The 15,472-nt window shown below is 43.0% G+C and overlaps 1 protein-coding gene across 1 annotated transcript in view; it reads right to left on the reverse strand.

Moving 5' to 3' along the window:
- Positions 1 to 11,084, reverse strand: part of CEP44 (centrosomal protein 44) — a 47,603-nt gene extending 36,519 nt beyond the window's left edge. The window contains exons 1-3 of the mRNA XM_054823451.1: positions 10,935 to 11,084; positions 6,823 to 6,913; positions 2,578 to 2,635 (exon numbers count right to left, since the gene is read on the reverse strand). The gene's annotated coding sequence lies outside the window, so the exon portion shown is untranslated. The remainder of the gene's footprint in view (positions 1 to 2,577; positions 2,636 to 6,822; positions 6,914 to 10,934) is intronic.
- Between the last annotated feature and the right edge of the window lie 4,388 nt (positions 11,085 to 15,472).

The raw sequence follows: 15,472 nt of genomic DNA on the forward strand, positions 1-15,472 counted from the left end.
GAAGAATTCAGTGAATTTTGAAATTACAACTAATCTTATCAGGAAGCATTTTGTTCCCCAACCACAAATGTAAAGCGAGAGCTAATTCTCTTCTGACTGGTATTTATGTTGGCATTAGTGATACTGGTTTTGGTTTTGCACTGATGCGAAAGTACAAATGGTTAACCTGCATTTCTCCTAATTTGCAGTTACCCTCAGTTGCCATCCCCAAAGAGACAGAGGACAAAGCCTCTAGGCAGACAGAACGTGTTTCTTCTGGAATACACAAGTACATTTATTAACAAGGTTTAGAAAGCCTCAAGGCCAGTGTAAGAGCCAAGACAATTAATTACAAACAGGATGCTATAATTAAGGTTTCTGTAAGACACAAGTCCAGGGGAAAAGAACAAAACAAACCAAACCCAAACCCTAATCATATGCAGATAACAGCATCTGATGTTCACAATAGGGTTTTGAATGATGTTAGATGGTTAGCGCCCAAATCATGCTGTACGTTATGTTACTAACTCGGAGTGGAACAGAAAACAGCAAACAACATGCCAAGTGTGAATTCCCACAGAGGTAACCAAGAAACAAAAAATTACAACAGACATTTCTTTTGTCCTTTTTTCTTTTGAAGTTTGAGTCTTTCTCTAGAGTGGCAGAGAAGTAATTTTTTGCATTTTAAGAATCTAGACTTTTCATGAAGTCAGGCAACTTTCTGTCTTAAAAATCTTCAGCAGGTGTAACAATACTCTTACAAAATGAGAAGGATAAAGTTTGAATTCTCTTAGTCATCCTCCAAAAGTCCTCTAAAAACTAAGTTTTGGGCAGTGTCTTCTTCAGTGCACTATTGCTGTCTCCACATACATTTTAAAAGAAAATAGCAATAGATACTTCAGTGGTCCAGGTGTCACTAAGTGCGCTCACTGATGTCATGTGGAAATAGCTACTTGATCAAGCACTTTGGAAGACTTAGATAGAGGATCCCAAGCCTAATTACATGAGAATGACCATACCTGTAACTGCAGAGTGATTCCCAAGCTAGCGTGTGATTCCACGTCCTTTGAACCTTGGCCGCATGATGTTGCCTTCACGCTTTACTGTGCGGTGGATACACCGAAGGAAGAAAGGAGCCTGCAGCCCATCCCCTTGCAAACCCTTCTTAGCCTAAGTTGTGTTCCGAATGGCCATGCCTGAAATTTTGCTAATTTTAGTATACACAGCTGTGACAGAAGGACAACTGTTCTTTGTTTGCATAGGGGAAACGAGTGTACCTGTGTCCATATAAAGTGTCGCATAATACAGCTCATTTTGGGCTGTATTAAATTCCAAGACTCTCATTGCATTTATTCAGGGAATAATGGCGTATATTACATATTCATGTGGCTTAGTTATAGTCAGTGTCTGATATTCTCCATTTTCTCAAAGCTCTTTTATTTCTCTCTTGAATACTTTCCATTCATACTCTAAACAACAGATTTATACAGCTTTGGCTTTTTAAAATAAAGCTGCTTCAACATACAAAAGCCCAAACAACTGTAAGCTAGAGACACGTTTGTTAATTTTTCAAGTGGGCAAGAAATTCACATTCAGGAAAAAAAAATTCAATTTGGTGTCTCCAACCTTTCCCTCCCAGCCTCCACTGGAACAAGAAAAATTACAGTCACTTTCAAAATACAGATTTAGAAAAATAAACTGCCTGGCTGGGCAAATAAATGTTACTATTTCCTCTTCAGCTTACTGCAGTTTGTTAATGTTCTCTACATAAACAAATTTATCAACAGGAATTGCTCTTTTTTGAAGTGGTAATAGTTTTGTTCTCTATGTAAGGTTGTCATTGTGCAGTCTGATATTTGTTACAGTTCTGTTTTTAGAAAACAAGTATTAAATTAAGTGCTTAAGCAAAATTGAGGTATACCTACTTGATCATGTTCAAATGTGAAAATCACAATACTAAGTATTTAGAAAAGTCAGGTTTACTTGCCTTATAGTGGATTGGGATTTTTTTTCTTTTCACATATTTCATGTAAGTATCAAAACTAATAAACATTAAGGCTGACGACTTGTTCTCTGCCATTGTAAAATCTACCGCTCTAGTGTCAGAAGCACTATTAAAACGGACAAAGGACAGACTTAGAGGATTTCCTGTGTCTCCCATAGGCACATTATGGTTTCGTTTTGCCTTAAAGAGAAATAATAATGTACAAACTTACATAATCTACATATCATAGTGATTTTAGTAAGGTAAAGTTTTATGTGATCTTCTAATATTATTTATCAGATGTTAAAAATCAAGACTTACCATATGATGAGTGTAATTAAATCATAACCAGATAGCTAGGATTAGTTACAGAAATGAATGTATATGTGAAAAACTTCAGAGATCACATTGCTCCTTCATCACTTCAGTGCTTTTGCTGACAATGATGTTAGTAGATTTGCAGTTTCCTTTCTTATTCATATAAACAAACTTAGAGAAAAGATAGAGTAGAAAATATTTACACAGAATATTTCCATTCCCTATGTGAAGTTTTCTTGCATTAAAAAGGAACTCTCTGTATTTGCTTTATAATTTTAAAAAGAAAAAAAACCTACAATTCACTGAAAGAATGAAGAGGCTCTAATTTTCAGATATGTGGTTCACTCGTGGCACCTAATAGAGAAAACGAGCAAAAAGCACTTTTCAGATTTCTAGCAATCCAACAAATGCATGATTTTTTAAGCTTAAAAATACTACTTATTGAGTATGTGTACATGACAGAAATCAAACATACTTATGTGAAAGCGACATGGTCAGGATACCAGTTCTTTTCAGAGAGAGTATTCATTTGTAAAAGTTAGCTTTCTTCTTGGCACTGTTGGAGAGGAATGTTGGATTTAATTTAAAATGATTAATGAGATTTTGTCAGACTCCCTGCCTTTACCACCACTGCAGTTTGTCAGCACAACAACCTGGGAAACCCGGACGCCACTCTGTCGCCCAAAACAGCTTTCCAGGAAAAAATAAACCTGAGTAACTAGCGCCAGGTACATGTCAATGGTATTGTCTTTCAGCTGTTGACAGTTTAACTCGAAGTTGGGACATTTACACATTCTGAGGAAGTGAACCTCATTTGTTATTCCAATAGCCTGGTTTTGACAGTGGATACCAGTATAGACTGAAGTTTTCAGAGCAGGCATAGCCTTTATTATTAACCTTATGGAAAATCCTATAATCTATGCAGATAAGAACTTCTTTAAAAGAAAAAAAAAAAATCAAAGCTTGTTCAGGTAAGTTTTCCGTGGAGAAAGACCGTCTATGCAACCTGTCTGCTTTTGGGCTGTATTACATTAGGAGGATCTCATCCTCTGAGCCCGACGCACGCGCAAAGGCTGCCGAGTTGCCAAGGGACTGTTGGACTTGAGGCAGACGCATCTGTGTGCGCGCGTATGCTGAGAGCCAAAACCTAACACGTTCGCAATACTTTTCATACGTAACACAAGAAAATGAGCAATTCTTTTGAAATTAAGGTAGGTGTTGAAAATGTTTTATGATTTGTCTTTTTCGCTTTCCTTGTGGAAATTTATTCTGTTGGACTACAGCTTGAGCATTGAGTTGTCCGTACACATGAAATACACAAAAACTGAAAAGACGACTTTCACTTCAAAAGCAGCCTTCCCCTTCCGAGAAAACATATGTCTGCCTGTGCTGCACAGCTTTTTAAAAATACATTTATTGATATATTATTTCCTTTTCTTGGTATTAAGTTTTCACAATGTACATTGTGCTGCGTAACATATACTGAAAATCACAGCACTTAAAGGCCTAATTTGAAGATTTAAATGGTACATAAATAGGCATTGTGCTGGCTTCCTACATAAAGTAGATTTTATTTGAAATCATAAAGACCCTGAAATGTATTGAGAAGTCTTTTAAATGAGCAATTTTTAGTAATGTTGTTAAATTGTTAAACATAAATCAAGATTTATGGTCTGGGTCTAAAGACACAAATTAGTAAATGGAGAGGAAAGCCAAAGGAAGAAATTTTCTTTGATAGGACTTTTCATTAAAGGTCTCATTAAAACTAAAATTTTGTTAGTTTTAATGCAGATCAAGACAGAAGTTTTGGAGAGGTGAGATTAGTGGTTTCTGTAAGAGGATACCTGGTCCCAGCCGCATTCATACCTCCTCCTCCCTCTTTCCTGCCATCACGTAACAGCCTTCCCGCCCCGTCCAACAAGTCCGCTCCTCTCCGCAGCTGCCCGCAGTGAGGCTGAGCAGTTTTCCTTTGCAGCCTGCTCTTCTCTTCCCCCCAAATTAGTAAACGGACTGTGTGTAATCTCCTTATTTTTAAAATATAAAGTGTTCTCTGTAATTTCTTAACACTGGTTAAATAACAGAAACAAAAGAAGTTAGCGGTTAAGATGTACTCTCAGTGAGTGTCGATATTTTGTAAGTACAGACAGTTGTTCTATTGTACAAAAGACATAGAAAGGAAGCCCATGTTGCCAGTCATACAGCTTTATGTCAATAACTTCAATTTCATAATTATTCCAAAATCATCCTCAAATTAATTCCACAAATGCTGATTAATGATCTTTAGTCTATTTTAGAAGTTCTTTGCTACATTCCTGAACTAAGCAGAATTTTACATAGAAGATGAGAGAACACTTGGAGAGGCATATCTGCATTATCCTTACAACACACCTAACAAGATACAGCCTAGGAAAATTCTGGCCCCACCACTGTCCAAAGCAAATCAGTAACTCATGGGACTGGAGTCAGGATGTCATTACAGTTTGGAAGAAGCAAAAGCTTAGAAGTATCTTTAATGCCTCACCCTCCGACAGTCCCATGGTCTCAGCACATTGTTTAAGCTGATCAGTGTCACTGTGTTATCAATTGTGACACAGCAGTATTCTCAAAACTTTTTGCATAACCTATTCTCAATAAAGAAGAGAAACAAAAGCAGGTTGACTCTCTGGAGCCTTATGTTTACTACCAGTAGTGCAAATAATACTGTTACTTCATACAAGTAATGCTTTAGTCAAAAAGCATTTAACCTCAGAGAAAAGAGAAATAGTGAAATTCAATGCCCATGATGCATAGGAGATCTGTAAAATAAATAGCAGAGTCCCACCTGTACAGGCATAGCAGAATATTGGTCTAAAAGAAAAGGCATCTTAGTTTTAGTAAACTATAATCTAATTTTCTCAAGTGGTGATGAAAGTGCCCTTTTGGTTTCACCCTGTGTAGCCAGTTCTCAGGGTACAGGTGCACCACATAATCTATGAATAGTAATGTGTCTGCTCTGGCATTTCTCACAGTCCTTGGTGATTCGGAAGCATCATCTTTAGAAGCAAGATCTGCCAGAAGGAGATTTGTCACTTGCCATATCACAAGTTTAGAAGGTATGCTCAAAGGCTGAAGAAAGCCAGGTTGGGCAGGTGGGGTTTTGACATTGTCAGGTATGTATATTGTATACTCTTCTCTCCCCCTTTTCTCCTTTTTCACTTTCTTCATTTCCAGAAAAGCTTGCTTATATCATTCTTAACAATCATTTATCTTGGGGGGGGTGGGGGGTGGGGGGAGAGGGGTGGAAGAAAAAAAAAAAAAGACTGTGAATCTTTCTGGGTAAAAAAAGTGTGTGTGCTTTCACAGTTTTTCCATAACATTAAAATACCATTCCTGTGGTTGCCAAGAATTTTTGTGAATAAAGATTATGAACTTCATGTGAGCCCGAACTGATCAACTAATATCTGAGGGCAGAAGAGAGTCACCTTGCAAGTACCATCCCAGAAGGTTAGAATGTGGAATTGGTGTTACTTTGCTTACAAAAATATCACTCACATCAAAGTTACTAAATAATTACAGAATCTTCACCTACTATTTTAATCATTTTTATTTATTTTGTGTACTGTTTTAACTGGAAATTGTTGATCAATACTTTTATCCCTCATTGTATCAGTCTTATCTACCGCAGCTCACAAGAAGTTCTGTGAAAGGACTCCATAATACATTGCTATGGAAAATAATACATCAGGTTCGCAAGAATAAAGCTTTCACTGAGGAATCTCTCCCTTACATTGTGATAAATATAAATTGTTGCATAAAAATGAAAATGGCCTGGAAGCGAGTGAGTGATCCAATCCATTTTAAACACAAGTCCTTACAGAGAGAGTCTTAGATGTAAGCAGATGAATAACCCAATCCCTATACTGCTGACGATACACATCTTTAAACACGTGGTTTTAAGTTTCTGAGAAGCCAATGGAACCAACTTTCCATACTGTTTGTGTCTGTAAGATCGAGCCAGCTTGGAAGGGCAGTACCAAAACCCACTTTCCCGACATGAGTAGTATTTGGCTCCGGCTCTTTATATGATTTACCAGATGACAACGATCAAGTAAAAGTGAATTTAATATCAAGTTTATTCTTGATAGGAGAACTTGTACAACAAACGCAGTAATTGCAACAAAAGAAAAATAAGCTTGACAATGGCTCCATAGAGGCAATGCAGTCACAAGGTCTTTCCTGAGCAAAACCAACAGTCTGGTCCCCAATTTTACAAGCTTGTTTGGCAGGGTTCACCAGTTGGGAAAAGCTCTCCTCAATACTCTCTGCCAAAGCACAGCTGCTGCTGCCTGAGCATCGTTCTCCCACCAGGCCAAAGCAGCCCAGGGCTTCCCTTGGTGCTCACTAGCCAGAAGGGGCCACAGTTTCAGATCATGGCAACATAAGAACAACAACCCACCATCTCTGCAGCACCAGCCACTTCTCTGTTTCTGTGAAACTCCTAATTTAGACCAGCTCAGAATCTGCCTTTCTTTTTTAAGTCCTAAAACTTGATTTTCTCCTACCTTGATATGTAACTGTTCTCTCTGCATTACTGGGATGTTTCAGATCTGTTGTGCTCTTTGTGCTATGGATTCCTTATTCGTTCATGTACTTCTGCAAGCAAGAAACTCGGTGTCAGGAAGAGAGGGTGCAAAGTCCATGCTGTGCAGAGCTCATATTATCAGAAGATCACACACCAAAAAAAAAAAAAAAAAGTGCATTTGCAAGGACTTATCCCCGGATACAAATATGTTTCAAATTAAAGTAAGACTAGAAATGACTGCAACATAAAGAACACTTTGCTGACTAGAAAATCTGGTAAACTCATGTCTTTTCCAGATCTATCTATTGCATCGTATTTTCAAATGACCAGGTTTCACGTTTTTCAGCTACATATTCTTGAAATTGCGTCCCTGACTGTAAGTATAATAGGATTTTTTTTAAGTCTTCAACTTGCTTAGACACTTTTTTTCTTTCTCTATTCTAACATTTCCCTTGCTGATATTAAAACACACAACAATACCTCCTACTTTTTCACTGACTTTGTCGGGATCTTTCTAGATACAGTTTCTCTTAGAAAGACTTATGGGGGGAAAAAGAAGCGTAAATACTACAGAGTTGACAGGGTTTATATGTATATATTTATATATTTATGCCTTGTATATATCCTAGGCTCCTGGTCTGCTGGCTGCCAGTATGATTGATTGACTGCGTCCTGAAAGATGTTTATAAAAACCGGCAGGTCCCGTATTTGTACAGATCTGCAAACACCCAAAGAAAACCCGGTGATCTCGCTGTTGGCTCTATTCCTGCAGCCTCGGATGGGAGCATTACTACGGCGGTGGTTATTACTAATACCGCCGATGAGCTGCCCTTCCTCCTCCTCCTCCCCCCCCCGGGCTCCAGCGGAGCCCCTGCAGCCGGAGGGATTTGCGCGGTCGCCGGCCGCGGATCGCGGCAAAGCGAAGCGGCCCTCGGGGATTGCGAGGGCGACCTGAGAAAATTAATCAGCTTGTCCTTGCTCAGGCTCCGAGGAGTCGGGGAATGGCGGGGGGGGGGGGGGGGGGGAGGGCGGGGAGAGCGGGGTCTTGGTTTAACTCCCCTGTTTCAGGAGGGTCCCCTGTCACCACAGGGTGACAACCGCGTCGCTTTACAGCCGCGCCTTTTGGAGAAAAAAATAGATAATAAAATAAAAAAGCTGCCCATCGATTAGGGAGCCTTAGTCTAATGCTTTATTTATCTTAAAGCCCTCATCCCCGCTGGCGCGAACCCGGCGCCGAGCCGAGCCGAGCCGAGCCGAGCCGAGCCGAGCCGTGCTCCGCCCCGCCGGGCTCCACCTGCCAGGGCGCAGGGCCGGGAGGATCCCCCTGCCCTAACCCCCTCCTCCCGGGGGTCTTTTCCATGTGGATCCCATTATCATCATTTGCTCCTAGTATAAGGGGGATTAAAGCGATTAGAATGAAAATAATTAAATGATCTTTCAATTTACCCCTTCGTGCTGGTTGCAAGTGGAAAGGGAGAGGGGACTCTACCTAGAGTAACCGAGATAGGTTTGTGATTTCGTTTTGAAGAGGTTTATTCTTAAAGGAAAGGAAGAAAAGGGGGGGGGGAACCCTCGCAACTGTCAACTGTTTTCCAAACACTAGATTAATGCTGGCCAGACCTTTGTCGTAACGTGACTCTACTGTTTTCAAGTGTGTTTTCCAACCTGTAATCGTTTGTTAAGTCTCAGCGTAGAATAATGAAAGCAAAATAAAATCTAAAAATGCTCGGATGCTCTGGGGTTTTGTTGTTTTGCAGGTGGGAAGGTGGAGAAAATGTTTTGGGGTAGTGTTTGTTTGGAGTATTTTCTTGCGACAAGCAAAATCCCTGTACTTCATCATTTGGAATAAAGTCATAATCCTGACGAAAGGATTTAAACATTTAAAAATAACAGATGGATTTTAATCTGATGAAGGGATAACCGTTTCTTCAGCCTCATTTCTTTTTCAAGGAAAGTGCTCTGAACAAGTGACAAAACTGCTTATACGTATATACACACGCTACTCACACTATAGCTTTGTGCTCATTTATGTAGCTTTATGAACACGTAGCTCAATCTTTACTGTTTTCGTTTGCACGGATAAAATTAAGCGCTTAGAACTATGTCAGAGAAAAGGTAAAAATTCAGAAGTTTAAAGGTTAATTAGTCACAAGCGCCTTTGCTTGTTTGTTTTTTAGTGTTAAAAATAACGTTAACGTTAAAGAGAGCCCACCGGGGAACTTCGCGTGGTAGCTTCACAATGACAAAAGAAGGGAGCCTTCCCAAAGACAGTGCGAGCTGCGCTTACTGACGCCCCATCTGACTTTCCCAGCTCCAGTGACTCCCAGCGAGTCCCGGCCCTGCGACTGGAGCGGCCGGGGAGGCGGTGGGAAGGCAGAGCAGGAGCCCGCCGGCAGCGCTGCCCCTGCCCAGAGACCCAAAATCACTGGAACGAGTCTATTCATTTTAAATGGGCAAAGACGGCGACGTAACCCACCCCTTCATAGCTGAAGGACATCAAACTAAATTCAAATTTTAAGAACCCTGAAAGGTCTGATGCTGATGGCGGAGGAAGATGAGTCGGAGACATTCAGAAAATGCGAAGTTTACAGCTGTAATGCCTCTGCTACCTGAAGGCACAGCGCCAGAGCGGCTAATTCCTTTTACTAATTACTTCGTTTGACAACAAGCAGATCAAAAAAGAAAATCTCGTAGGAAGAACTTCAGGATCTGCAGGGGAGAATAACATTTCTGTGCTCCCTGCATACGCGAAAATGCTACCAAAAATAATGCGGATGCTCCGCTCTCAACGGCTCTGCGTGCACACGTCTGCCCACAGGCAACACTTCGGTTTGGTTTGGTTTAAAAGGTTCTTCTAAAGCTGAAAAATTGCCCTGTGGGGTGTTGTTATTTTTTAAACAGTAGATCTTTCAGGGTGCAATGTAGGTATAAAGGTTCTTTGATTCAACGAGGAGGGAAAATCCCGTTTGTTGTCAGAAGTTAATTTTCAGCTACTAGAGAAGTTACTGACTTTAAATATTTTTCTTTCCTATATAAAAGTTATTGGCCTGCTTTCATAGTTACTAAAAAGTTTATCCTGCAAATCGAAGCCTAAATCTCGGCATTCATTTGGCAGTAACTCCTTTAGTAACTACTTGTTATTACCGCGCGGTGCCCTTTGCCCGGTGGGTCTCGTCCACAAACCAGGCAGTGTAATTTCTACCCACTGAAGCGGTCATTAATGCCAAACCTGCGGGTGCGAGTCGCTTCTCAATTACCAATAAAACATTTACTGCGGCTCGACCGAAAGTGTCTTTTGAGAGCACGCTTTTACGCGTGCGGTGCCTGAGCGCTGTTTTGTCTAATGCCTCCTTTCCTGATCTGATTACCGGCCGCTCCTGTTTTACAGTTTATGGACAATAAAAGCCCCCGCACGCCCCGCTCGGGGCCGCGGGACGCCCCGCCGGGCTCTCCCTCGGGCAGGGCGCGGGGAGCCGCGAAGCAGGTGGCCGCTCCACGTATTTTTTATTTTTCCCCTTTTTAATGCAAAATAGAGAAACCCTCGGCTTTACTCCCACCTCTCCCAGCCCCTCCTTTTTTTTTTTTTTTTTTTTTTTTCCACGGAAGAAACGTGAGGAGCTGAGGAGGAGGAGAAGTGCCTTCTCCCGTGGCATCGCCGCGGCCCGGGATATCGCCTGCAGCGGCCGGGAGCCAAGAAGCCCCGAGGCCGGGCAGCGATCCCTCCCGCCACAGCTCCGCTGGCGCTCAGCGAAGGCTGGGGGCGAAGCTGCGAGGAAGGGAGGCGGAGTGGCCGCCGCGGACAGCAGGCAGCGTCCGCTGGACCAGGAGGCACTTCACGTCTCCTCTCCGTGTCCCCCACCGGTCTCCGTTTCCCGGCGTGGGACAGACAACTGCCGGGGGACGGGCCAGCCGAGCTCCCCGGGGTGCCAAAGCCGCCTCGCCCCCGGCAGGTCCGTGCCATTCCAAAAACGCCGAGAGGAGGGGAAAAGAGAGAAAAAAAAACAAACAAACGGACAAAACCCCAAAACAACCCAGACAAAAAACTCAAACCACCACCAACAAAACAACCTATATTGGCCAGATCAGATTTACCTTTCGTGGCCGGGAGGGATAACATTGCTCTCCCCTCTGTCGGGACGGGCTCTCCTCAAAAATCCCCCGTCTCCTCCGGCAGCCGCTCCCTCTGTCACCTAGAATGACACACAATCGCGTGTAACACGCAGCAGCTCCCACACGCACACGCTCCCCCACGGCTTGGGCTCGGCGCCTCGCAGCCGTGCCCGGGGCGGCCCCCCCACCCTCCGCCATATAAGGCGCTTCGGGAAAGCCCCGGAGGACCCGCCGGTGCCAAGCACTGTCCACGCCGCTCCGGGTCACCCCACCCCGGACCCTTACACGCGGGGAAATCCTGCTTCTCCAACAATACCCTGGTGGGTTTGGGGCTTGTTGTTTTGTTTTTGTTTTTCTGCGGGGATGTACTGAGGCTGGGCTCAGCGTGCCCCCCCTCCCCCGACGTGCTGGGAAGAAGCCGCCCACCCAGCTGGGGCTCCTCGGGCATCCCCCAGAGCCGCGGGGAGCCCCAGCCCGGCCGAGGCGGGGGTTAGGAGCGCGGCCGGAGCCCCCATCTGCCCCGACAGCCCGTTAAAACCCGCTCCGCCACCCGCACGCTGCAGGCGGGGCGGCGGAGAGCCGCCTGCTTATTTTAGGACTCAGGCTGGACGGAGTCCTCCCTGACACGGACATTTGATTTAAAACTGCCTCCGGAGAAACACAAATAAATAACTTCTTCGGGAGGAGGAGAAAAAAAAAAACCACAAACGACAAAACCAACCCAAAGCTGACAGGAGCTACAAACACTAAATACGTGTAGGGACGGGAGAAAGAGCAAAAGTAAATAAATCTCGGTTACCTAACCGAAAGGCAGAAGCGAGCCCTTTGTGTACACAGCGCTTCAGGGAGAGGAAAACCAGAGCCCGGGGGCGCGGCGGGCGCTCGGGGCGCCCCTTGCCCGTGCCGTCGGCGGGAGATTTACCTTCGCCTGCAGCTCCAGCCCAGCCGTCTCCCCCACGCCTTCTCCAAAGGAGAAGAAAGGAAAAAAAAAACCAACAACAAAAAACCCCAAAAGAGTATTAGGAGGAGTCCAGTAACAAGGGAGAAAGGGTGAGAGGCAGGGAAAGCTTCCCCAGCTGCGGGGAGTGCGGAGCCGGGGGTTATTTATTTGAGAGGGCGCAGAGGGACACGGCGGGGGTACGGAGATGTGGGAGCGGGCCGCTCCTAAAACACGAGCTGGAAACGTGCAATGAAGCTGAAAAGGTGCAACTAAAAGCCGATGAAAGGAAATACCACTTTTTTTTTCTTTTTTTCTTCTTTTTTTCATCTGCAAATAGCCTGCGCTGCTTAAGGCTAACGAAAGAACACGTCCTTTTAGCTGGGTTTAAAAAAAAAAAAAAAAAAAAAGCTTTGACAGGGTTTTTTGGTTTTGTTTTTAAACTAAGTGCTTTGGCAAGTGTATTTGTACTCACGTTTCTCTGCATAGAAGCCAAAGGATCAAACGGGGTCCCCAAAATCAGTGATATCTTAATTATTTGGGCAAAATCTGAAGCCTTCTAATTCTGAGCCAGTATGATAAAGGACTGAAAACAAGTCTCAAGAGAAGGCTTTTTGGTGTCTCTCATATACACACACAAGTTTTTCTCCCTGCATTTATAATCATGCCCAATAATTCTTCAAATGCAGAGGATGATGCGTTCAACCAAACCCTTTCATTGGAACTGTGAAGTTATTCACACCACCCTTGTTTGAAGAATTAGTCTCTTGCTCTTCGGCTTGGGAGGGTGCATAATACCAAAGGATGCTCTGGATGCACGCTTCCTGTAATCCCTTGTACACCCACAGCCATTAAGAACTGCAATTAACAGTTTCAATTTAATGTCTCATAGTGTTCTCCACATGAAAATACACTCATGATCTGCAGTTTGCAGATTTCAGTGTTACTACCATACACAGAACAACTCTCAAACATTTCTTTTCTCAAATGTGACCTTCCAGGTACTCCTCTCCAGGTATCAAGGGGAGCTTTCCCCCACCAGTCCCAAAACAGTTTGCAACAATTCATCGTCTTCACAAGTCATCCTCACCCTGGACACTCATTCCAGCATCATTTCTATTAAAGCCATCAGGTTGGTGACTCCAAAGACAGTACAACCAGTTCCATTCAGCTATTTCAGTTAAGAAAAAAAAAAATCAGTCTGTTAACAGACCTGTCCTAAAACTGAATTAATGTGCACATATACATATTTCTAACAAATATCAGTTCTTTTTCTGATACCTCTCCTGTATATTGTGGATGAAGTCAGACGTGTCTTTACAACTGGTGTAAAATATTTTTGATATGCAGGTGCATAACTGAGTTTACCAGGAATGGAGATGTTGAAAAGGGCCTGTTTAGTGTCATCAGCACTCTCCAGTGTCATGCATACACTCCTAATCGGATGGTGCAACTGCAGAAGAGCAATGGCGTCTCACCTTACTCCAGGCCATCGCAACTATGACTGCAGAAAATCTTAAGAAAAGTAGCTTTCACCTTCATCTACTGTCATGATTTCCTACTATCTCAATTTTCCAACCACCAGAAATAGTGTTTTGAAAAGGCAGTTTTCATGTAGAAATACAAAGGTGGTCAGAAAAAAAAGTAAAGCTAATTTATTTTTAAAAAAGGTGTAACTTTGTGAGGTGTGGAAGTGAAAACATTTAAGGTGATTGCTTCAAAAATTAAAAAAAAAAACAAACAACAAAACCAAAAAACCCCCCACTTCTCACTCAAGTTCTTAAATTCCCACTTTTAAAATGAAAGTGTACATTTAATTTACAAGTTCACTTCTAAGGTTTAGTTATGGAAATGTTATTGGATTATTTGCTGCACAGACAACTATGGTCTTTTTAAAAGGAAATTTTGCTCCAGAAGATCCCATGGGTGACTAATGGAGCACAGCGGCTGTTGTTCGGTAGTTAGCAGCATTAATCAGGAGCCTACATCCCACAGTTTAAAGCAGGGAACGGGTAAAGTAAACAGCTATAAATCCTTACGTCTTAGAGAGAAATCCTGCATTAGTCTATCATATGAGAGGGTAAAAAAAGAAAGTGAAGAGAGCCTTTTCTGGCTCTGTTGTCAGCATGGAAAGTTTCCACGCTAGTCCTAGCACCAGGTGAGAGAGTGGCTGAAGCACTGGCTGGCGTGGGGGAGAATTGGCTCTTTAGGCAACTGAAAATGGCAGGGTCAGCAGTTTGCTCGCAGGAGAAATGTCACAGCTCAGGAACAAGTCAAAAGAGAAACGACTACTTGTAGGCAATTACAGCGTTGGTTTGGCTATTCAAAATACCTAGGTTCCCTTCCTGGTTTTCTGAGAGTCCAGTCAAATGGACCTTGAGTCCCCCCAAGTGGTCTCAGGTGTTGCTTACTGCTTTGCACAGTGCAATGGTGAACGTGGCACAGGACAGTGTGGGACCTTTCCCGAAGGCTCGTGCAAGGACAGGAGGGCTTTCTACTGCCTATGACCCTTTACTGAGGCATTTCTGAGAGAACCCTGCTGCAGCGATCTGATCTGCTCCCTCACCTTCTGGGACGGGACTGATTTCTGCTCTTGCGTCTGCTCTCCTGGAATATAGAGAGAAAGAGGGATGGGAAATTTAGAATAAGCATGAAAGCTATTTTCATTGCTAGACACTCATGTATCAGATTCCTACACTCCTGCTTTTACCGGCTTTGGAAATATGTTCTGTGGGTGTTGGCATGAGATGGATGGTGAGGTGTTACCAAAAGGAGAGTATAAGTAGCCAGGGCTCCTGAAGAACTGTCCTGGTACTAGACCAAGAGGAGCTGGGAGGGTGGCGCAGAGCGATGTGAGCTGGTTTGTACGGTCAGCACAGATATCCAGGAGCCGCGCATCTCCATTTACCTGAGCCAACAACCCTGCCAAACAGCTCGTGAGCTCGGTGGTGGAAGCAGTGCATCTTATTATGCAGGCAATACTTATTAGTTTGGCTATCTTACAAACTGTGGCTAGGCTGATTTTGGAAAGTCGCTATGTGCCTGTCAAGAATAGAAAGAAAAGGAGTAATACACATACAAAATTGCACAAGTGTATGCTGAGGTTTGTTTATTTTTCTCCCTGAGGATCAGCTCAGTGTATATGAATTTAGGACTTCATCTTTGACCGTGAGATGATATTTGAACAAAACAGGACACAGCTAAATACAAAGTTACTTTTTAAACAACTGGGTTTCTTTTTGTGTATATGTTGTGGGGTTTTTTTTAAGAAAACACCTTAAGTACTTCCTTACTGCCAAAAACTAGATATTTCATTGTTACAAATTCATAAACACCATTAGAGTTAATCTGTATTCTGAAGGGCCTCAGGTTTCAGCTCTATTTCACTTAAAAACGACTGATACGAGATACATACAGTCTTCCAAAGAAGCGTCTATGTGCCAAAGGCCTGCCTTGACCTAGACTTACTGTTCAGGGCTCTGTATCCTGTTATGCAATCCAAAACTCAGCCTTAATTCCAAGTATTCAAATATCGTAGCTATCCTGAAGTTGGCTATTCTTTTTCCTGGGAGAGCTTCACTTT

Source organism: Grus americana, chromosome 4, assembly GCF_028858705.1.
Source record: "Grus americana isolate bGruAme1 chromosome 4, bGruAme1.mat, whole genome shotgun sequence".
Classification (NCBI taxonomy): Eukaryota; Metazoa; Chordata; class Aves; order Gruiformes; family Gruidae; genus Grus; species Grus americana.